At 38.5% G+C, this 25,560-nt stretch overlaps 1 long non-coding RNA gene across 1 annotated transcript in view; it reads left to right on the forward strand.

The window, feature by feature from the left end:
- Positions 1-1,222: 1,222 nt before the first annotated feature.
- The window catches only part of LOC140809804 (uncharacterized), a 51,670-nt gene continuing 27,332 nt past the window's right edge, over positions 1,223-25,560 (forward strand). Inside the window, exons 1-2 of the long non-coding RNA XR_012113180.1 lie at positions 1,223-1,482; positions 1,643-1,764. This is a non-coding gene — a long non-coding RNA (uncharacterized lncRNA). The remainder of the gene's footprint in view (positions 1,483-1,642; positions 1,765-25,560) is intronic.

The raw sequence follows: 25,560 nt of genomic DNA on the forward strand, positions 1-25,560 counted from the left end.
AATTATAACATCTCCTAAGCCACAACCATAATGGAAATGAAGAGGATCGTGTTTGCAACCCTCATCGTCGCCACTGCCACCATGGGTATTACCATGGCCGTAGAAGAGGCCGCACCGGCTCCGGGACCATCTGGTGACGCAAGTGGTGTCTTCCCTACCGTCGGTTCAATCGTTGGAGCATTTATGATATCTCTTTTCGCCCTTTACAGGAACTAGGCTTTGCATGAGGCGATCAAGAAATTGTGTCCATTAGAGAAGAAAGAGATATGTTAGTATCGTATCGTATTTGAGTCACGTCAATTCTCTGATCAAGTTCACGTATCTCATCATAAGATTACTATGTAATAAAAAATAATATTTATAATAATAACGAACTTACATATATACGTAAGTCAAAACAATTTTTGTGTTGATTATGCTGTATTTTTATGTTAACTTTTTAAATTCTACTTATTCTTTTTGACAAGAAACATCAAGTGAAGAATTAAGGGGAGTTCACATCTACTATCCAAAATGCATGGAATTTGAGCATTCCAAAATATTGATTTAAGAGAAGGAAAAATAATACACATGACAAAAAAATAAATTTAGTTTCGATGTTTAAGTATGTGTATTATTTTATGTTACGAAGAATAAATTAATTTATTTTATTCATACATATATGTATTATTCCAAGATGTTAAAAATTAAATATATAGCTATAACTATACTTGATATTGGACATCTCTGAATAAAAGTGCAATAAACATAAACTACCTTTTATGCCTTCCAGGAATACTTTTATTCCCGGGAAATATCAAACAAAGTAAAAAATACCATGAAAAAATTATATATTATGTTACACATTATCTTTGAAATTATAAAATTACCTCAAATGCAATTTTGTTTAGAAATTCAATTAAATTGTATTTTGATTGTTTCATAATTAAAAAATAATATATTATTAAAATGTAACTTTAATGGTATATTTAGCTTAACGTTCAATTGTATTACTAAAATATTCAACCATTTAATAAATTTTTACATATATTTTACTTTATTATCTGCTTTAATTTCTGAAAATATAAATATCTCAACTATTTTATTAAAGCTGAGATGCACTTAGTAACTGTCACTACGGAGACCAAAATTTTATTTACCCTTTTGCCCTTTTATCATTTTGCTTCACTTCAAAGATATTTATCTTTCAAAATAACTCTCCATCTCCAACAAACCACCTACACGATTCTCTCTGATTTACCCTCACAATTCTTCTCTCTCGAAATTATCTGGATCGTCACAAATGTTCTCTCTCGGATCCTCACAAATCTTCTCTCTCGAAATTTGTTTGATAGGGATGGACGAAATCCACGATCTCCTCCAACATATATTCGGTTGAGGCCTCGACGATCCGAACACCACATCCATTGCATTTGATCTCCACCCTCCTATCTGTCGATTGAAATTCAATTTTCCCGACCAAGAAATCAAAAAGGTCCTCTGGTAAGTACACAACAGCGTTCTTTTGCAATTTTTGGAGATTGTCTCGATCCATCAATTAAAGACGTAATCTTTTGCGTCAATCTAGCTTAATTATCCCACGCCAGAGATTACTGGTCCACATCATCACCCGTGACGGGTTCCTTCATTGTGTATATTTCAGATACAAAACTCACTAAATAGAGATACATATAGATTTGTATCGTTGATTGTTGAGTTCCAAAGTTATGGCTGCGGCGTGGGAAAGGCGTGCATCTCCGTTCGTCTTCACAATCGTTTTGCGATGTAAGCGTTTAACGTGTATCTGATTTGTCAATAATGAGATTTACGATACATATCCTTTTTTTTGGAGTTGCGGTAATTTTTTTTATCCGATAATGGTATCTGAGTTTGATAGTTTTATCACGTTTCGTTTTACTATTGTCAAAATAAAAGAAGTTTGGATTCAAATTGGATATATGGAATACGCTTTTGTTTGCATAGAAGTTCTGTGAAAGGCCAATCAATTATTTTTTTTCATATTTTTTATGGTTATATGTTGTTACGTTGATGGTAAATATTTGCCATGTAATGTTCATTGTTATCTCAAAGTTAAGATTTGTCTTTTTTTTTCCTTTGCAGTAGAATCATGAATTCAAAATATGTTGTTGTTTGTTAAGATTATTCGCTGCTACAAACGCGTTAGGTTAGAAGAGTTTGCTTTGAGGCGTTACTCTTCTTTTTCTTTTGCTATAAACCTTTCGAGCCTTACTCTTCTTTTTCTTTTGCTTGGGTGTCTGGAACACAACTTTGATAGCAGCATTGAATACTTCTTTAACATTCTGTATGGAAAACATAATGGGGTAAATGAGTGCAACATGTTGAAAGAGTGAAGATACTAATAAAAGAAACTAGAAAATTGAATATTTAAACTTGAGAATACTTGTTGTGTTTTTTAACTACATTTATTGTAAGCAGGATAACCAATCATGTAATGTCCGAAATTTGAGTTTGATACTGTTGAATTGTTATATATTATGATAAGGCGAGGGAAGAACAGACGTAGAGAAACGACGTTGCAAATTGAGTTTATTGGCAAAGAAAGACCGCACCCGCGCCAAGAAGTATACCGCACCTGCGGTCGTCATCTTGAATTTTTAGTGTTGGTACAGTAGGGTCACCGCACCCACGGTGCCAGACAGAGCGCACCCGCGGTACAAGACGGAGCGCACCCGTGGTCCAAGCTTCTGAAAAATTTGATGTATATCAGTACACTGAGCGCACCCGTGGTGCAAAAGTGAGCGCACCCGCGGTGTGACGTGCAACATGAACATTAAGCCACGTATTTCCAGCATGCATTTTGATATATAAGTGTGCGATTCTCCTTCATTCTTTCAGAACAGGAACCGAGAATTCCAGAGCAAAGCTCCCTCAAATTTACCATAGATTTGTGATTTCGGCAAATCTGTCCATCTGATTTTCGATCTGGACAGAGCACTGTGCTCCTATCGATGCAGGCTACAACTGGACGTAAGTTTTGTTACGTTTTGATATTATTTGAAATTATGATACTGCCAGAATCATATGTGATCCATATATGTTGTTCTTGCGATAGCAGACATTGTATAATCGAAACCGGATCGAAGAACATATACCGTATGGAATTGTTATGAATTTTCATGATTGATTTGATTATGGTTATACCGATTTGGTATCAAATCTTGTTGTTATCGATTATGAGGTGTTGGAATTGATATCTGATTTATACTGTATCGCTGGGTATATTGATATTATTCATATTTGGATCAGATGAGTTGTTGATTTGAATATACTGATATTGTATTGCCGGTATTGCGAGACTATACAGAATTGAGATTATGATTCGTATTGATAGCGATTATGAGTCGTATTATTATATCTGTGATGTTGAGATTGACGGGGCTATCAAGACCGTATTGTTATGCCGTCGAAACATCAGTAGATTGATTTTGATTATATTATGTATTGATTTGAGTATTGATCAGTACAGGTTTTGAATTGAGTTATACATTGACACATTCTATTCGATATTGTCATTTCAGTTTAGATATGGACATATTTGACTTCGAGACTGTAAGGCCTGAGAATTACTAATCTTCATTAATGCGATAATTGAAGATATGAGAATGCATGTTATGTCATGAGAAGCACTATGAAATGCCAAGATTTCGACTCTATTAATCCGGAATTATGGAATTTTAATTGATATGATTATATCGAGACCAGAGTGGGCAAAGTTGTGTCATTTTACCAATTTCGGGCAGAACTAGTGGCGCCCGAGCGGTAGAAAGTGACCGCTCGAGCGCCAATGCTCAAGGGGAGTACGTTCGGGCAGAAGGTGTGGCGCCCGGGCGGTAATTTATGACCGCCCGAGCGCCAGAGTCTAGAATTTCGGACAGAACATTCCGCGCCCGGGCGGTAGAATCTTATCGCCCGAGCGCCGAGCTCGCGCCCGGGCGGTAAGATTCGACCGCCCGAGCGCCAGCAAGATTTGGCCAAAGGAAGCCACGTTTCGGATGCATGCAAGTGGTAATATATAAACGTTATTCCCTCAGAATCTGATAAGAATTAAGAAAGGGAAAAGCTCCGAGAGGCTTGTGAAGTTCTTGCGCTTGCATCTTTTAATCCGTCCGTTAGATTTGAAATCCGATTTCGGTACCGTGTTCCTATCGTTGTAGGCTACACGTGGACGTAAGTTTTACTATGTTTTGGCATGTCTTGAAATTATGATGTTGCAAGAATCAGATATGATTCATATATGTTGTTCCTGACATATTAGACATAGTATAATTGTAAACGGATTTAAGAACGGACACTGTACAGAATTGTTATGAATTTCAGAGTTAAATTGACTGGGATTTGGTATCAGACTTGTACCGTTATCGATTTTGAGTTAGAAGTTGATGCAGTATATTGTATGTATGTCATTTCAGATTGGTATTGACAGATTCAGCAGCGAGACTTCGACTACGACACAGATTGTGCGACGAAAGGTATAAGCCATGTTTGTTTGGGAAGCCATAACTCAAATAAGATATTATTTGAGTTCCCAAACAAAAATCACATACTAGTATTGTTGTATATATGGTATCATGTTTATAACTTGTTTATAGAATTTTATTCAAATCTTGTTACATGATTATGCTTTGATTATAGAATTGTATTCAAGCATGTAAGATTATTGTAATATTCAGATATGAATACAAGCATGCTTTGTTACAGGTTGATAGTCATTGCATTTAAGATAGGAGAGTCATTGACAGTCATTGTCAACTATCTAGATGTTCGGTGTATCTCAGCTTAGGAGTAGTCATTACTCTTATTGCAGCCGTTGATACAGTTCTGACCGGAATCTAGGAATAAGACGTAGAGTCACCCCGAGTGGGAGGGTAGGTGACAGTCATTGACGTCTTATTCACACCGGGATCCCTAGAGTTCTAGTCGAGTCGAGTCGAGTCCAGACATGGTTTGATTCGCATTGCATTGCATGTACATATGATGTCATTCATGATAGCATGTTTCATGTTTAATTGATTATATGCATGTATACATGTTTATACTGGGATTTGTTCTCACCGGAGTTTCCGGCTGTTGTTATGTCTGTATGTGTGCATAACAACAGGTGGGGCAGGATCTGGGTCACGCAGAGGATGAGAGATGGACATAGCGTGGTGATCTCGGGCTTAGCAGAAGAACTAGTAGTTGTACTTTTTGCATGTACTGTATTTAATTACTAGTTGTCGAGTATGGTTTGGAACCAGACATATTGTACCTTATGTTTGTATATTATGTCGTTGAATAATATAGAATGATCTTGTTTAGCTTTCATGTAAATGAATGTTAAAAGCGAAAATTTGATCCACTTTTTTTATTATTGATCCATTAAATCCCAAAAAAAAGAATTAGAGCCCGGGTCCCCACAACAGGTGGTATCAGAGCGTAGGTTCTGTAGACTGAGATAAGATAGAATGAGCGGGGTAGATCGAGTCTTCTTCCTTGCTCTATGATGTGCTAGCATGTTTATTGCTTTCCTTATTACATGTTGTTTGTTATTTGAGTGATTACAGCATGTAATAAACTGAATCAGAACCGATTCTAGGTAAGAGGTAACTGACTAGAGGAGGGCTGAGACAGTTGTATATCTTGTATTCTAATCCGTTGGATTATTAGATACATGCCTCCTAGAAGAGCAGTTGTGCCAGTATGACCACCAGCGCCAGAACAGGGTAGCACATCCGGAGATACGATGGATGTCACTGCTACGCCTATGGAGACTCTGTTAAAGCGATTTCAGTCCTTTCGACCGCCAACTCTTAAGGGTACAGAAAATGCAATCGAATGTGAAAGCTGGTTGGAGGATATTGAAATGTTATTCAAGTCTCTGGAATATAGTGACGAGAAGCGAGTGAAACTCATTGGCCATCAACTGTAAGACGTGGCTAAATATTGGTGGGTGAATATAAGGAGGGCACTAGAACAGCGTGGCACCGAGATTACATGGAAAGCATTCAAGACGGAGTTCTATCAGCGATTCTTTCCTGTATCTTACCGTAAAGATAAAGGCGCTGAATTTGCAAACCTGAGGCAAGGGCAATTGAACATTGAAGAGTACGTTGCTAAATTTTCTTCTTTGCTTCGCTTTGCACCTCATGTTTCAGGTAGTGATGAGGCCGTGGCAGATCAGTTTATAAACGGCTTAAATCCTGATGTCTTTACATTGGTTAATACGGGGAGACCTAATAATTTCGCTGAAGCATTGAAACGTGCCAAAGGAGCAGAAGCAGGATTGCTTAGGCAACGGAGTGTTCCATATGTTGCTCCGAGTCCGAGACCGCCACTACCTCCAGCACAACATCCTCCTCGATTCGAAAGTGGTGGTAGCAGTAGTGGACGCAAAGATCAGTTAAAAGCGAAGGGCAAACAGTTTAAGAGGGCAGGGAGCAGTTCTTCGAGCTCCAGCGGGTCAAGACAGAGAGGTCTTGGCCAGGGTTTAGAGGCGATAAGTGGATATTGCAGTACGTGTGGAGGTAAGCATGCCACAGAACAGTGTCAGGGTGTAGTGGGCAGGTGTAACATATGCAAGAAACCGGGGCATTATGCCAAGGTATGTCCTCAGAGAAGTGGTGCATCGAGATTTCAGGCTGCAGGGTCGTCTGCCTCAGTGACTCAGCCTGAGAGGCAAGTTTCATCTGTTCACTCATTTCAGCCGCCACCTGCACAAACCCAGCCTCGAGCCAGAGGTGGTCAGACCGGGAGCCAGCCGACCCGACAACAGGCTCAGGTGTTTGCGTTGACAGAGGAGCAAGCACAAGATGCCCCAGATGATGTCATCGCAGGTAACTGTTCCCTTTGTGGTTATCCTGCTTATATATTGATAGATACGGGCGCATCGCATACATTCATTTCAGAGCGATTTACATTATTGCATTCCTTGCCTGTTGAGTCGTTGTTAGATGTTGTGTCTATTACTTCTCCGTTGGGAAGTGGTTTGATAGCTGTGACCACGGTTAGACATTGCATCTTACGGTTTGAGGGTCATGAAATTGATCTAGATTGCATAGTACTCGGGTTAGATGATTTTGATTGTATTGTTGGAATTGACATATTAACAAAGTACAGAGCCACCGTGGATTGTTTCCACAAGATTGTCAGATTCAGACCAGAAATGACAGACGAGTGGAAATTCTACGGAAAGGGTTCCAGATCTCGGATTCCCTTGATCTCGGCTTTGTCTATGAATAAGTTGTTACAGAAAAGAGCAGATGGGTTCCTTGTGTACGCGGTAGATGTACAGAAATCTAGCCCGACATTGGCAGATCTGCCAGTAGTACGGGAATTTGCAGATGTGTTTCCAGAGGAGATTCTAGGGTTACCTCCGGTGCGAGAGGTAGATTTTAGTATTGATTTGATTCCAGGTACCACTCCTATTTCGAGAGCTCCGTATAGGATGGCACCGATAGAGTTGAAAGAATTAAAGGCACAGTTGGAAGATCTTCTAGCCAAGGGATATATCAGACCTAGTGTATCTCCTTGGGGCGCTCCGGTGCTATTCGTGCGAAAGAAAGATGGATCGATGCGGTTGTGTATCGATTACCGGCAGTTGAATAAGGCAACGATCAAGAATAAATATCCTTTGCCTAGGATTGATGATTTATTTGATCAGTTGCAAGGATCCTCCGTGTATTCGAAGATTGATTTGCGTTCTGGGTATCATCAGCTCAGAGTTCGAGATATAGACATACCGAAGACAGCATTTCGAACCAGGTATGGACATTACGAATTTATTGTCATGCCTTTTGGTTTAACCAATGCTCCTGCGGTATTTATGGGCTTGATGAACCAAGTGTTTCAGAGATATTTAGATGAATTTGTGATTGTCTTCATTGATGATATTTTGGTGTATTCGAAGAACAGAAATGAGCATGCGGAGCATCTCAGAATTGTTTTGCAGACGTTGAGAAACGAGCGACTGTATGCTAAATTGTCAAAGTGTGAGTTTTGGTTGAATCGAGTTGTCTTCTTAGGACTTATCATATCAGGAGATGGTATTTCTGTAGATCCGAGTAAAGTGGAAGCTGTGATCAGTTGGTCAAGACCGACTTCTGTGCCAGAGATACGCAGTTTCATGGGTCTAGCAGGATACTATAGACGATTCATCCAAGATTTCTCCCGTATTGCTAAGCCAATCACACAATTGACACAGAAGAATGCGCCATTCCTATGGTCTGAGGAGTGTGAGTCTAGCTTTCTAGAATTGAAGAAGAAGCTGACCAGTGCACCTGTCTTGATGATTCCTTCAGGTACGGGTGATTTCGTTGTATATTGTGATGCCTCTCACAGAGGTTTGGGATGTGTTTTAATGCAACGAGGGCATGTGGTCGCATATGCATCAAGACAGCTGAAGACTCACGAGACTCGATACCCCATTCATGATCTTGAATTGGCGGCTATCGTCTTTGCACTGAAGATCTGGCGTCATTATCTTTATGGCGAGAAATTCGAGATCTATTCAGACCATAAAAGTCTAAAGTACTTGTTCTCTCAGTCGGAGTTGAACATGAGACAGCGTAGATGGCTTGATCTATTAAAAGACTTTGATTGCGAGATCAAATATTATCCAGGGAAGTCTAATGCAGCAGCGGACGCCTTGAGTCGAAAGGTTTGTTCTCTATCCTTATCGACGATGGGTGTTACAAAACTCGTTGAAAATTGCTGTTTCTCTGGATTAGAATTTGATACAGATAAGAAGCCACTACGACTTGCTGCTATTCAAGTTGAGCCGGACTTGATCATGAGGATGAAAGAAGCTCAACGAACCGATCAGAATGTGCAAAGATCGATTCAGATGGTCAGAGCAGGGCATTTGTTAGAATATCAGGTGCGTGATCATGTTTTGTACGTCAATAACCGTCTTGTTGTGCCGGATGTTTCAGACTTGAGACATCAGATTATGTCCGAAGCGCACTGCAGTCGGTTCAGCATCCACCCTGGTGGCAGAAAGATGTATAATGATTTGAAGACACAGTTCTGGTGGAAGCAGATGAAATCAGACATCGCCAAATATGTGTCTAAATGCTTAAATTGCCAACAGGTGAAGGCCGAGAGGAAGAAGCCCGGAGGGTTACTTCAGAGTTTGTCTATTCCTGAATGGAAATGGGACCACATCTCCATGGACTTTGTGACGAAGTTACCCCGATCTTCCCGTGGCTGTGATTCGATTTGGGTCATTATTGACAGATTGACCAAATCAGCTTGTTTTATTCCGTATAGAATGACGTATCGGCATGATCAGATGGCGGAGATATATGTTCGGGAGGTAGTCCGATTACATGGTGTGCCGATGTCTATCGTCTTCGATCGTGATCCACGATTCACTTCGCACTTTTGGCACAGTTTACAGCAGGCTTTAGGTACGATCTTACACCTTAGCACTGCTTACCATCCTCAGACAGACGGACAGTCAGAGCGGACTATCCAGACACTAGAGGATATGTTGCGTGCCGTAGTGCTAGATTTTGGCACTAGTTGGCAAGATTCCCTACCTCTTTGCGAATTCTCTTACAATAATAGCTATCAGACGAGTATTGAGATGGCACCGTTTGAAGCTTTATATGGTAAGAAGTGCAGATCTTCGCTGTACTGGGATGACATCTCAGAGGTACCAGAACTTGGGCCGGATATGATTCGTGACATGACCGAGAAGGTAAAGATCATTCAGAAGAGAATGAAGACAACACAAGATAGGCAAGCCAAATACGCCAATATCAGACGTAGACCGTTGGTATTTGAACAAGGAGATAGAGTGTTCTTGAAAATTTCCCCATTTAGAGGCGTTGTCAGATTTGGCAAGCGTGGGAAATTATCTCCGAGATACATTGGTCCTTACGAGATTCTAGAAAAGATTGGCGACCGAGCATATCGACTTGCTCTTCCTCCTTCTCTATCTGGTATACATGACGTTTTTCATGTATCAATGTTGCGTAGATACATGCCAGATATTTCTCATGTCATTCATCCTGACGAAGCTGAGCTTGATCAGACTTTGAGCTATGTTGAGCAACCGGTACAAATTCTTGATCGGAAAGAAAAGAAGCTCAGAACGAAGATTATTCCACTTGTGAAGGTTCAGTGGAGTCGTCACGGCGTGGAAGAAGCAACTTGGGAGACAGAAGCAGATATGCGACAGAAACATCCCGAGTTATTTATATGATGTAAGTATTTAGTCAGTGTTGATTATATTACATCTTGTATATCGAGTGCTTGAGATTTCGAGGGCGAAATCATTTCTTAGAGGGGGAGAAATGTAAGGCCTGAGAATTACTAATCTTCATTAATGCGATAATTGAAGATATGAGAATGCATGTTATGTCATGAGAAGCACTATGAAATGCCAAGATTTCGACTCTATTAATCCGGAATTATAAAATTTTAATTGATATGATTATATCGAGACCAGAGTGGGCAAAGTTGTGTCATTTTACCAATTTCGGGCAGAACTAGTGGCGCCCGAGCGGTAGAAAGTGACCGCTCGAGCGCCAATGCTGAAGGGGAGTACGTTCGGGCAGAAGGTGTGGCGCCCGGGCGGTAATTTATGACCGCCCGAGCGCCAGAGTCTAGCATTTCGGACAGAACATTCCGCGCCCGGGCGGTAGAATCTTACCGCCCGAGCGCCGAGCTCGCGCCCGGGCGGTAAGATTCGACCGCCCGAGCGCCAGCAAGATTTGGCCAAAGGAAGCCACGTTTCGGATGCATGCAAGTGGTAATATATAAACGTTGTTCCCTCAGAATCTGATAAGAATTAAGAAAGGGAAAAGCTCCGAGAGGCTTGTGAAGTTCTTGCGCTTGCATCTTTTAATCCGTCCGTTAGATTTGAAATCCGACTTCGGTACCGTGTTCCTATCGTTGTAGGCTACACGTGGACGTAAGTTTTACTATGTTTTGGCATGTCTTGAAATTATGATGTTGCAGGAATCAGATATGATTCATATATGTTGTTCCTGATATATTAGACATAGTATAATTGTAAACGGATTTAAGAACGGACACTGTACAGAATTGTTATGAATTTCAGAGTTAAATTGACTGGGATTTGGTATCAGACTTGTACCGTTATCGATTTTGAGTTAGAAGTTGATGCAGTATGTTGTATGTATGTCATTTCAGATTGGTATTGACAGATTCAGCAGCGAGACTTCGACTACGACACAGATTGTGCGACGAAAGGTATAATCCATGTTTGTTTGGGAAGCCATAACTCAAATAAGATATTATTTGAGTTCCCAAACCAAAATCACATACTAGTATTGTTGTATATATGGTATCATGTTTATAACTTGTTTATAGAATTTTATTCAAATCTTGTTACATGATTATGCTTTGATTATAGAATTGTATTCAAGCATGTAAGATTATTGTAATATTCAGATATGAATACAAGCATGCTTTGTTACAGGTTGATAGTCATTGCATTTAAGATAGGAGAGTCGTTGACAGTCATTGTCAATTATCTAGATGTTCGGTGTATCTCAGCTTAGGAGTAGTCATTACTCTTATTGCAGCCGTTGATACAGTTCTGACCGGAATCTAGGAATAAGACGTACAGTCACCCCGAGTGGGAGGGTAGGTGACAGTCATTGACGTCTTATTCACACCGGGATCCCTAGAGTTCTAGTCGAGTCGAGTCCAGACATGGTTTGATTCGCATTGCATTGCATGTACATATGATGTCATTCATGATAGCATGTTTCATGTTTAATTGATTATATGCATGTATACATGTTTATACTGGGATTTGTTCTCACCGGAGTTTCCGGCTGTTGTTATGTCTGTATGTGTGCATAACAACAGGTGGGGCAGGATCTGGGTCACGCAGAGGATGAGAGATGGACATAGCGTGGTGATCTCGGGCATAGCAGAAGAACTAGTAGTTGTACTTTTGGCATGTACTGTATTTAATTACTAGTTGTCGAGTATGGTTTGGAACCAGACATATTGTACCTTATGTTTGTATATTATGTCGTTGAATAATATAGAATGATCTTGTTTAGCTTTCATGTAAATGAATGTTAAAAGCGAAAATTTGACCCACTTTTTTTACTATTGATCCATTAAATCCCAAAGAAAAGAATTAGAGCCCGGGTCCCCACAGAGACTTCGACTTCGTCTGATCGAGAAGACAAAGGTATAAGTCAATATGGTATTGGGAGATCGACTCAAGTAGGATATACTTGAGTTTCCCTAAATCACATACTTACTGTTATTATATGTATTGATTTAAATTGATATGCTTGTTCTATTGATTTATAGCAAGCATGTGTTAGATGAGTATTAGACGAGTGATCTTGTGACAGAAGGGCCTGATAGTGGTGGGATCGCCACGGGCATATTGCACGATGTCACAAGATAGTGTATTGGTGTTAGTGCCAAAGTCTGTCACCGGATGATTGGATATCGATGTGGATAGAATTGGAGTTTCTTCTATTACTGATGATCGATATGGAATGCCAACGTCTGGAAACCGGGATCCCTAGACTAGGAATGAGTCTAGTCTTAGATGTGGAGTCACGAGTATGATTTATAGTTTGATATTGATTCATGTTTCTGATTGCGATACATGTGATGAATATATGCTTCATGCTTTTATTTCTGTTATATGAAATTCATGTTTCGTTGATTTATACTGGGAATATAATTCTCACCGGAGTTATCCGGCTGTTGTTTTGTTTGTATGTGTACATGACAACAGGTGGGACAGGTTCAGGGTCAAGGAGTTGAAGAGAGATCGTGATTAGAGTGGAGACTACGGACTTGGAGTAGAAATAGGGTTTGGACACTTGATTTTAGTTGTTTAACCTTAATTTGAATAAATGTATGTTGTACAGGACTTGTACCCTAACTTAAACTGATATGTGTAATAAATGAATGCCATTACGTTCCGCATGTAATATTGTATTTTAAAAAAAAAATTAGACCCTGTTTATTACAGTTGATTAATTAGTCCCAAAGATGATTAAGAATCGAATTAGCGTCCGGGTCTCCACAACAGGTGGTATCAGAGCATTAGGTTCTAGAACAGTAGGTTCTAGAACTGTAGGTTCTTGAGACTGAGATAGAAGCTAGTGAGCGGGGTAGAATGTTTTTTCTTTCCTTGCATGTTATTGCTAGCATGTGATTTATTATGATGTTGAATTACATTGAATATGTTAATATTTCGGTATGTTTTACTGTTTTTGAAGATATGTAAGGCCCGAGATGTAATTATTTTAATCAGACGTTGATTAATTGACATGATTGAGGTCATATGAACTTGAATAAAGAAGTCGGGCCAATCAGAGACCAGATTGGGCAAAGCATATAAATTGTGCAAGTTTTGGACAGAACTATTGGCGCCCGAGCGGTAGAAAGTGACCGCCCGAGCGCCAATGTTCAACAAGAGCATGGTTCGGGCAGAAGATGTGGCGCCCGGGCGGTAGTTTTTGACCGCCCGAGCGCCAATCGATAATCAGCTAAGCTTCGGACAGAGTGTTCGGCGCCCGAGTGGTAATTTATGACCGCTCGAGCGCCGCCTAAGAATTATGAAAAGTGTGACACGTATTTTGACATGCAACGTGTGAATATATAATGCAAGCAAAATTTCATTCAAAGATAAGAAAAAGGGAAATCGGAGAGAAAGCTTCAGAAAAGTAGTGAAAAATCCTTACGCCTTTTGTGAGAAATCCGTCCGTTAGATTTAAAATCTGACTTCAGTACTGTGTTTCTAGCAACGGCAACTACAACTGGACGTAAGTTTTGTTAAATTTAGACAAGATTTGAATTTATAATATTGTTACAATTGAATATGATTCAGATATGGTATTTCTGCTACCGTAGACATTGTAGAATTGAAGTCAGATTAAGGAACAGACTGTTTCAGTAATTGTTATGATTTTTGAAAGATGTTGACCGAGATTTTATATCAGAATTGTGTTAGTATTCAGATTATGAATTGTATTGACACATAATTATGAGTTCCAATGTGATATCTGTGATGTTAAGATTGACGGGGTTATTCAGATTGTATTGTTATGCCGTCGAAACATCAGTAGATTTATATTGATCAGATTCAGTAGTGATTTAGATCGATCAGATTCAGATATGATTTCGATTATATTGTGATGTCGATGATATGACTCAGATTGTATCTTGTTCAGACATTGATCAGATTGTATACTGAATTAAGTATTGATCAGAACAGATTGTGTATTGAATTATTCACTGACACAGCGTATTCGATATTCTCATTTCAGATTGATATGGACAGATTTGAATACAGATCATCGTCTTCGTCAGACCGGGACGACAAAGGTATAATTCATGTGATATTCGGGAAGAAACAACTCAAATAGATCCCATTTGAGTTTCCCAACAAAATCACATACTAGATTACTGTTATATTCTGATATGAATATGCAATGTTTATATGCTGATATGCTCCTGCTATGTTTATAGATTTGTATGCATTGCATTTAATATAGGAGAGTCTGACAGAAACAGTCAAACTTCTAGACGTTCGGTGATATCACAGCTTAGGGGAAGATTCACTCTCCTATTGTAGATGTGGATATAGATCAGACCGAAGTCTAGGAATAAGACGTACTGTCACCCCGATTGGAGAGTAGGTGATAGATCGTCTTATTCACAACGGGATCCCTAGAGTTATAGATGAGTCGAGTCTAGACATGATTTGACTAGAACTGCATGCGTTTAGGAATGTGGTTTCATAGACTATGAAACCCATTTTTATTGCTTTCAGTCATGATAGCATGTTTTAATGATTTGATTTGAATAGAATGTTTAGATGATTTGATTGGCATGCTTATTTTGATTTAATTTCATAGATTATAAAATCCATTGCTTAAATATTATTCAAGATAGAATATTTCATGACATGTTTATGTATATGCATGTTTACCATGTTTTATACTGGGATTTATTCTCACCGGAGTATCCGGCTGTTGTCTTGTTTTGTATGTGTGCATGACAACAGGTGGGACAAGATCGAGGTCGAGAAGATGATGAGAGATCGAGTTTAGCGTGGTGATTCCGGACTTATTGTAGATTTGATGTTAATACTTGAAATTAGTATTTGAACCTTAGATTTAGGTTGTACAGTGTTGTAGTTTTATACAGAAATGTAGTTTTATACAGATACGTATATTATTAGATGTCATTACCTTCCGCACTTATAATTTAAAAGAAAAATTTTTAGACCCTGTTTTATCTTAATTGATAATTAAATCCCAAAGATGAAGAAGAAAATGATTAGCGTCCGGGTCCCCACAAGATACATATTACTTGAATATCTGAGTTGATTTGGTAATGTGTATTATTTGAAAATAGATCAGAACCAATTCTTGATCAGAGGTAAGCTGATCAGAAAGGGACTAAGACGGATTTATCTCATGTGATTGCTAACTCTTGTGATTATCAGATATACCTCCTAGAAGAATTCGATAATTGGGTAGTACTTCGAGTAATCAGATGGATGTGTCAGAAACTCCGATGGAAACAATGATGAAGAAGTTTCAGTCATTTCAACCGCCGATTCTGAAAGGTACTGAGACGCCAGTCGACTGTGAAAATTGGTTAGAAGATATAGAAATGCTATTTGAATTTTTGGGGTTCACAGATGATTGTAGAGTTAAATTGATTGGGCACTAGTTACTGGAAGTCGCAAGGAGTTGGTGGCTGGTAACCAAAGAAGGCTTAGAACAGCGTGGTCCAGCGATTACGTGGAAAATTTTTAAAGTTGAATTTTATCAAAGATTTTTCCCCGTATCATACAGACAGGATAAAAGTGCAGAGTTTGTAAATTTAAGACAGGGTCCGTTGAATATTGATGAGTATTTGACCCAGTTCTTCACATTGCTACGTTTTGCCCCTCACGTGGCTTGGAATGATGCAGCTGTATTTGATCAGTTCATCCAGGGATTGAATCCGGAGATACGTACATTAGTTAATGTGAAACAACCGAATAATTTTGCTGATACTTTGAATAGAGCCAGAAGAGCAGAAACAGTTCTGATGAGAAAAAAGGAAGCTTCGTATGTTCTTTCAACACCGAGACCACAACAACTACCTCCCAGAATCGAGACTGGTAGCAGCAGTAGTGAAAAGAAAGAACAATTGAAAGCTCGAAAGAAGCAGTTCAAGAAGTTAGGGAGCGGTTCATCTAGCTCCAGTGGTTCCAGCCTGAGTTATACCAGAGTGTATTGTAGAGCCTTTGGAGGAAGACACCCCACGGAGAAATGCCAAGGAGTGACTGGTAGATGCAATGTCTGTAAACAGCAGGGACATTTTGCTAGAGTTTGTCCACAGAAAGGTTCCTGAAGCTTCCAGGGAGCAGAGGCATCTGGTTATGATGACCGAGGAAAAGACCCAGGATGCACTTGATAATATAGTGACAGGTAACTGTTCTTTTGCGATTAGTTTGCATATATATTAATAGATACTAATGCATGCCCTACGATTATTTTTGAATGAATTGAATTGATAGACGCTTGATCTGTTGGGTCTATATATATTGTAGTATTGATTTCTTTATCTTTTGGGGGAAAGATTGATATCAGTGAATTCTGTAAATATCGTATACTGCAATGACATGAGAATGAGATGGATTTATACTACGTTTTACTTGCGTTGCTTGATTTGGATTGCATTATGGATATTGATGTGTTGACAAGTACAGAACTATGGTAGATTCTTGCCAGGAGATGGTAAGATTCAGACCTGAGATAGCCAAAGAATGAATAATATACGGTAAGTATTTTCGATTTAAAATTCCTTTGATATATGTATTGATTACGACTCGATGATTATCGAAAGGAATGGAGTAATTCTTTATGTATTCAGTGGATTACTGAAACTGAGCATATCATGAACTGATTTGCCAATGGCAGAAGAATTGCTAAAGTCTTCCTAGATGAGATTCCAGGTTTGCCTTATATTAGGGAAAGTGATTTCAGCCTTGATTTGATATCAGGTACTGTTCCTATTGTTAGAATTCCATACAGAATGATGTTGATTATATCGGAAGAATTGAAATACCAGTTAGAAGATTTAGCCTGAGAGTTAGAATTACTTCTGATTGAGTGTTTCTTTTTGAGATACTTCAGTTCTAATTATGGGTTGATGAATCCTGTGTTCAGAGGTATTCTAATGATTTTATGCCATTTATCTATGATATTTTGATATACTCGTGGCATATGACTGACTGAATTGAATACCTTGTATTGAATGATCTAAGAACTGAAAGTGTTGTATACAGAAATTGTTCAGATATGAGTTTTGACTGAAACAAATTGTATTTGTGGTATGTAATATCCTATTATAGTATAATGATTGATCTTGACACGGTTGAGGCCGTTATCAGTGATTGAGAATGACACCGATGGCAGAAAAGTCAGAAATTCATATTTGGCTGCGGTTAGCAAATTATGATATGTGACTGTTGTTGTGAAATTGCTTGAGAATTGTTATTGTTCTAAAACAGTATTGAAGACAGATTATATTGTTTGGGGGACATTACATTCGAAGATGATATAGCAGTTAATTTAAACAACGTCGAAGATATGATCGAGTAGCCAAATTGACAGTATTATAAAAAATTAACGTTTATGAGGATCAGAGCAGAGCATCGATCAGAGTAACAGATATGTGACAGAATCGTCTCTTTGTGCTGAATATTTCAGATTGATATTAAAGAATTTGATATCGATAGTCAGAACAGGGTGTCGATCAGAATATCAGGTAAGTAATACTGTCTTGTATGTTAATAACTCATTTAGTTGTGCCAGATATATTTCAAATCTGAAATGACAGATATGGTCAGAAGCGCACAGTAGTTGATTCAGTATTATTTCTGGTAGCAGAAAAGAGAAAAATTGTAAGGGCCAAGATCTTGATTCTGTTAATATGAGATTTTAATTATATTAACATGAGATTATTGGAGTTAAGATAATGTGAGTATAACCGGGCCATTACGAGATCGAATTAAATCAAGCATGTGAAGTATATAACTTCTCGGACAGAACTAGCGGCGCCCGAGCGGTAGAAAACAACCGCCCGAGCGCCAATGTTGCTGTAATTCACGTCGCGGGCAGAAAGTTTGGCGCCCGGGCGGTAGATTTTGACCGCCCGAGCGCCAAGGGTGCGTTCGAAAATATTTCGGGCAGAGAAGGCCGCGCCCGAGCGGTACATTATTACCGCTCGAGCGCCGACCGAGAATTGAGAAAAGGTGCCACGTTTCAATTGCATGCAAACTTGATATAAATATCAAAGAATCAGATTTGCCTCAGAATTCGAAAATAAGAAAAGGGTCGAGGAAGTTCCGTGAAAATCCTTACGCCTTTATATTTCAATCCGTCCGTTAGATTTTAAATCCGACTTCGGTATTGTGTTCCTAGCAACGCATGTTTCAACTGGACGTAAGTTTTACTACGTTTTAACATGTTTTGAAATTATGATGTTGTTAGAATTGTATACACGTCATATATGTTATTCTTGACATGTTAGACAGTGTAGAATCGAAGTCAGATTAAGAAACGGACTGGATATGTAATTGTTATGAATTTCAGAATGAAATTGACTGAGGTGTGATGTCAGATTTGTACGGTGGTTGATTGCAAATTATTGGAATTGGTATATACTGATATAGTAGTACCGGTGTAGTCAGATTGTACTGTTGTACCGCCAGAATTTGATAAAACAGAGGTGTTGTGATTTGATTTGAATATTGATACAGAATATTGGTATTGTCATTGCCAGATTGAGTATTGACGGACGTTGAATCGAGACTTCGATTGTATCCGAGCGACAGCAAGAAAGGTATAAATAAATGTTGATTCGGGATTGCACAACTCGAGTTAGGTTTGACTTGAGTTTCCCTAAATCACATACTTTATTTTATTGCATTGATATTTGCAGATTATTAGATTGATATGTTAATGTATTGACTTAGAACAGAGTCAGAGTCCGAGTCTAGGGCTGACAGCCTAGCTAGGGCAGAACCGCCGAGTCTTTCTCAGAACCGATAAGACTCTAGACTTACGGTGTATCGAAGAGCTTTAGATGTAGATCGACTTCTATCTCAGACACTCGATACAGAATACCACAAGTATAAATTAGATTGGGATCCCTAGATTTGAGATAAGATAAGATTAGATCACGAGTCATTAATTCATGTAATCAGATTAGATACATGTTTTGATGTTTGTTTATGCTTTTATATATGTTCTATATGATTGCATTTAATACATTGTTTATACTGGGATATTTATATCTCACCGGAGTTATCCGGCTGTTGTCTTGTCTGTATGTGTGCATGGCAACAGGTGGGACAGATACAGGGTCACAGAGATGAGGACAGATCGAGATTAGAGTGGTGATACCGGACTTGGACTAGAGCTAGGGTTTAAACACTTGATAGTAGTTGTTGAACCTGAGTATGTATGATTGTATATTTTATCAGATTTACACTTTTATACTGATATGTATAGGAGTTTGATTCCATTACCTTCCGCATTTTAAAAAAAAAAAATTTTAGACCGTGTTTATTATACTTGATTAATTAGTCCCAATCATGATTAAAAAGATGATTAGCGTCCGGGTCCCCACAAAAATAGAAGATTGGTTATATTGATTATCGATTTTTGTATAGAAATGGGAGTACATTTCTATAGATTTCGTAATGAAACCACCGAAATATTTTCAAGATTGTGATGCGATGTGATTGTTATTAATAGATTGCGTGAATTTGCATATATTATTTGTACATGAAGACTTACGGATATGACCAGCCGATGGAGATTTATGTCAGAAAAGAAGATAGATGGTACTGAACGCCAAGGTTGATTATATCATACTGTGATTTTCGTTTGATTTTGTACTTTTGACAGAGTATACAATGAACTCTTTCACTTATCGTCTATAGATCGACAGATAGTTGGAGCAACTATCCTGATACTGGAGGATATCCAGGAACTGTAGGGCTGGATTTTAGCACTAGTTGATACGATGTGTTGTCACTTTGTGAATGATTGTACGACAATAGCTATCAGATGAATAATGAGATAGCTTCTCTCGAGGCATTGTACAATACTGATTCCAACTTTCCTTTGTATAAGGATAATACCTTGGAGATACCTAATATAGAATCGGATACGGTCAAAGATATGCAAAGAAAATGTAACTGATTTAGGAGAATTTGAATTAGCTCAGAGTAAACAGACTGAATATGCCAACGTCGGACGGTGACTGTTGGTATTTGCAACTGAAAATAGAATATATCCTTGACTAGGTTAAACAGCTTTGATAACAGCTGATGGTGTTGATTTGTTATGAGCTGTGGATTGGTATATACGGATGTTTTATAACCAGTATTGTGAGATTAGTTTTATCAGAGTTAATTCGAAAGATATTATGATATTATACTTCTTGAATTATTAGTCCAGATTGAAATCAGAAATCCCTAAAAGAAAGAGAAATCATAACGAAGACTATTCTGATAATAAAAGTTCAGTGAAGTCGCCATGGCACTGAAGAAGCGACTTGTGAAGCAGAATCAGAGATGAGACAGAGACATCCTGAGTTATTTCTATAATGTGAGTATTTATTCAGCTTTTGATTATATGGCTTCTGTTACTTGCTTTGATTGATTACTTGCGAGTTCGAGGACGAACTCATATCTAAAATGGGGAGAAATGTAATGCCCGAAATTTGAGTTTGATACTGTTGAATTGTTATATATTATGAATAATGCGAGGGAAGAACAGACGTAGAGAAACAACGTTGCAAATTGAGTTTATTGGCAAAGAAAGACCGCACCCGCGCCAAGAAGTATACCGCACCTGCGGTCGTCATCTTGAATTTTTAGTGTTGGTACAATAGGGTCACCGAACCCGCGGTGCCAGACAGAGCGCACCCGTGGTGTTGCTACAGTAGACAGAGCGCACCCGCGGTACAAGACGGAGCGCACCCACGGTCCAAGGTTCTGGAAAATTTGATGTATATCAGTACACTGAGCGCACCCGCGGTGCAAAAGTGAAGGCACCCGCGGTGTGACGTGCAACTTGAACATTAAGCCACGTATTTCAAGCATGAATTTTGATATATAATTGTGCGATTCTCCTTCATTCTTTCAGAAAAGGAACCGAGAATTCCATAGCAAAGTTCCCTCAAATTTCTTGTACCATAGATTTGTGATTTCGGCAAATCCGTCTATCCGATTTTCGATCTGGACACAACATTGTGCTCCTATCAACGCAGGCTACAACTGGACATAAGTTTTGTTACGTTTTGATATGATTTAAAATTATGATATTGCCAGAATCAGATGTGATCCATATATGTTGTTCTTGCGATAGTAGATATTGTATAATCGAAACCGGATCGAAGAACAGATACCGTATGGAATTGTTATGAATTTTTAGATTTGATTTGATTATGGTTATACCGATTTGATATCAAATCTTGTTGTTATCGATTATGAGGTGTTGGAATTGATATCTGATTTATACTGTATCGCTGGGTATATTGATATTATTCATATTTGGATCAGATGAGTTGTTGATTCGAATATACTGATATTGTATTGCCGGTATTGCGAGACTATACAGAATTGAGATTATGATTCGTATTGTAAGGCTTGTGGTTATTAGTTTTCATGTACGAACGATTCGGAGAATACGAGAATGCATGAAATGCAATGAGGGAAGAAAATACATGAGAAATGAGGGTTTTGCAAGACTGCACCCGCGCTCAGAACAAGAGTGCACCCGCGGTCATAAATCATGGAATTTTGAATGTGCTGCCGAAGCCATACCGCACCCGCGGTGCTTGTAGACACCGCACCCGCGGTGTATGGACAGTAAGTTGGCCAAAATTTCCGTAGCATCACCGCACCCGCGGTGCAGCAAGACCGCACCCGCGGTGTTGTAAAGACCGCACCCGCGGTCGACATTTTAGGAAAATGAAATGGTGGTCGAAGCCTGAGCGCACCTGCGGTCTGGACATGAGCGCACCCGCGGTGCTGCATGCGAGACATCCACCCTTTCTTCTTAACTTGACACATGGCCTATATATATATAGATGAGGTGCTGAGCTTGCATTTCTTCGTTTCAGCAAGGACAGAACCGAAGGTCTCCTTAGATTCTTCAAGTTTTCAAGGCTTTGAAGTAAGATTTCGCAAGATTTAGTTATCCGAATTTTATTTCGATTATAGATTCTTGTTCCTTGCTTCAACGGCTACAAGAGGATGTAAATATGTAATGCCCGAGAATTTAATTATTTTAATCTGATATGATTTACTGATTATGAATTGATGTAATTATAGCCGGGCCAGTTCGAGATAAGATTTGAGCAAGTATATGAAATTATACAATTTGGGCCGAAGGTATAGCGCCCGGGCGAAAATGGTTGTCCGCCCGAGCGCCATTGAGTGTTGGTAGAAAGCTGAGAGTCCTTCGCCCGGGCGGAACTTTTTGTTCGCCCGAGCGCGCATGAATAATGGATGAGGGCCGAGAGTTCTTCGCCCGAGCGGCAACTTTTGTCCGCCCGAGCGAGCGGCATGCATTTTGTTAAATTGCCACTTGGCCTCTTGGGAATGAAACGTGTATATATATGTATATATATATATACATACAATCTTGAGGATTCAGAAGCAAAAATCGAATAATTGGGGAAGAAGCTTTCAAAATTTCCTCCGAAGCTTATAGTTGCGATTTTGTGCAATCCGTCCGTCTGATTTTAAATCCGACTACAGTACTGTGTTCCTATCAACGCAGACTACAACTGGACGTATGTTTTGTTACGTTTAGACAAGATTTGAATTTATGATATTGTCAGAATTGAATATGATTCAGATATGGCGTTTCTGATACCGTAGACATTATAGAATCGAAGACAGATTAAAGAACAGACTGTTTTTGTAATTGTTATGATTTTCGAAAGATTTTGATTGAGATTCTATATCATAATTGTATTAGTATTCAGAGTATGAATTGTATTGACACAGATTATGAGCTCCAGTATTATATTTGTGATGTTCAGATTGACGGGGTTATTCAGATCGTGTTATTATGCCGTTGAAACATCAGCTGAGTTAGATTGATCAGATTCAGATATGATTTCGATTAGATTGTGATATTATTGATATGACTCAGATTGTATCTTGTTCATATATTGATCATATTGTATACTGAATTGAGTATTGATCAGAACAGATTGAATATTGAGTTATTTACTGATACAGTGTATTCGATATTGTCATTTCAGATTTGATATGGACAGAGTTGAATACAGGTCATCGTCTTCGTCAGACCGGGACGACAAAGGTATAATTCATGTGATATTCGGGAAGAAACAACTCAGTCGAGATCATCCTTGAGTTGCCCAATAAATCACATACTATATTCTTGTTTATGTTTTATCTTATTATGCTTGGTTTACAGATTTTGTATTCATGCATTAAGATAGGACAGTCTGGAGATCAGGCAGACTTCTAGATGTTCGGCGATATCACAGCTTAGGGGAAGATCACCGCCCCTTTGTAGATGCGGATACAGATCAGGCCGAAGTCTAGGAATAAGACGTACAACACCTCGATTGGTAGGGTAGGTGGCAGACAGTGACGTATTATTCACACCGGGATCCCTAGAGTTATAGATCGAGTCAAGTCTAGACATGATTTGATTAGAACTGCATGCTTATATGGATGTGGCTCCTAGATCATGGGACCCATCATTACTGCTTTCAGTTGGGTTAGCATGTTTTATGATTAAGATTGTTTATATGCATGTTTATCTGAATTGAGTTGCATGCTTATTTGATTAATTTCATAGACTATGAAATAGATTGTTTCTATACATGATAGCATGTTTTATGATTTAGTTGTTTATATACATGCTTACCATGTTTTATACTGGGATTTATTCTCACCGGAGTTATCCGGCTGTTGTCTTGTTTTGTATGTGTGCATGACAACAGGTGGGGCTGGATCAGGGTCGAGATGACGATGGGAGAAGACGAGTTAGCGTGGTGATTCCGGACTTGTAGCAGACTTGGTCAATTACTTGAATTTAGTAATTGAACCTTAGACTTAGGTTGTACAGTATTGTACTTTTCTACTGAACTGTAGTTTTTATACAGAAATGTATATTGTTTAGATTCCATTACCTTCCGCAGTTACATGTTAAAAAGAAAAATTTTTAGACCCTGTTTTATCTTAATTGATAATTAAATCCCAAAGATGATTAATAAGACAGATCAGCGTCCGGGTCCCCACAAAATATCTTTCAGATTCAACATTGTTGGAAGATTTCATGTTGGGAAAATTCTAATATACTTGTAAATGCGTGTTCTTGAACTCATTGGCATGATAGAATCGTAAACGGTTTAAATATCGGATATCATATGTAATTATTATGAATTTCCAGCAAAGATTGAATGGAAATTGTACAGATTTTGGGAGATTATGTAGATATTAAGATGTTATGAGATGGATTATATTGTGTATGACTTGAGAATTATACAATGTTGAGGTATTGATTAGATTAGAATTTGATAGAGTGTGTATCAATGTATCTCTTTCAGATTTGATTGACAGAATTGATACCAACTCCGAGACTACGACAAGAAAGGTATAAGCCATGTTTGTTTGGGAAGCCACATTTGAAATAAGATATTATTTGAGTTTCCCAACCAAAATCACATACTAGTATTATTGTATATATGGTAACATGTTTATGACTTGTTTATAGAATTATATTCAAATCTTGTTACATGATTATGCTTTCATTATAGAATTGTATTCAAGCATGTAAGATTATAGTAATATTCGGATATGAATATGAGCATGCTTTGTTTACAGATTGATATTCATTGCATTTAAGATAGGAGAGTCGTTGACAGCCATCGTCAACTATCTAGATGTTCGGTGTATCTCAGCTTAGGAGCAGCCCTGTGTGGGGACCCGGACGCTAATCCATTCCTTAATCGTCTTTAGGAATATTTAATCATTCATAATAAACAGGGTCTAAAAATTTTTCTTTTAAAATGCAAAGCGGAAACGTAATGTAATTAAAATCAAATTACATGTTAAACATGAACATACAAATCTGATGTCATCTACAATAATCCAACTAGGTTCAACTACATATCAGTGCTGAATCCTAAGTTGCTTCTGAAGCCCGGATCTCCACGCTATCTAATCCAGCCTCGTTCTCGTCTTGACCCCGCTCCTATCCCACCTGTTGCCATGCACACATACAGACAAGACAACAGCCGGATAACTCCGGTGAGAATTACATTCTCAGTATAAATCATGTATACATGCAATCATATAAACAATATAAAAGCATATAACGGATAATTCTAACATGTATCCAATCAGAACATGAATCCATACAATACTAAATCAAGTTCTAACTATGTACCTTAATCAGGAACATACTCAATATCAAGAATAACTCATATTCTAAACATGTACCAATATCAGGAACCTAATCAATATCAAGAATAACTTCGATT

The sequence above is a fragment of the Primulina eburnea genome, chromosome 13 (genome assembly GCF_022965805.1).
Source record: "Primulina eburnea isolate SZY01 chromosome 13, ASM2296580v1, whole genome shotgun sequence".
Lineage (NCBI taxonomy): Eukaryota > Viridiplantae > Streptophyta > Magnoliopsida > Lamiales > Gesneriaceae > Primulina > Primulina eburnea.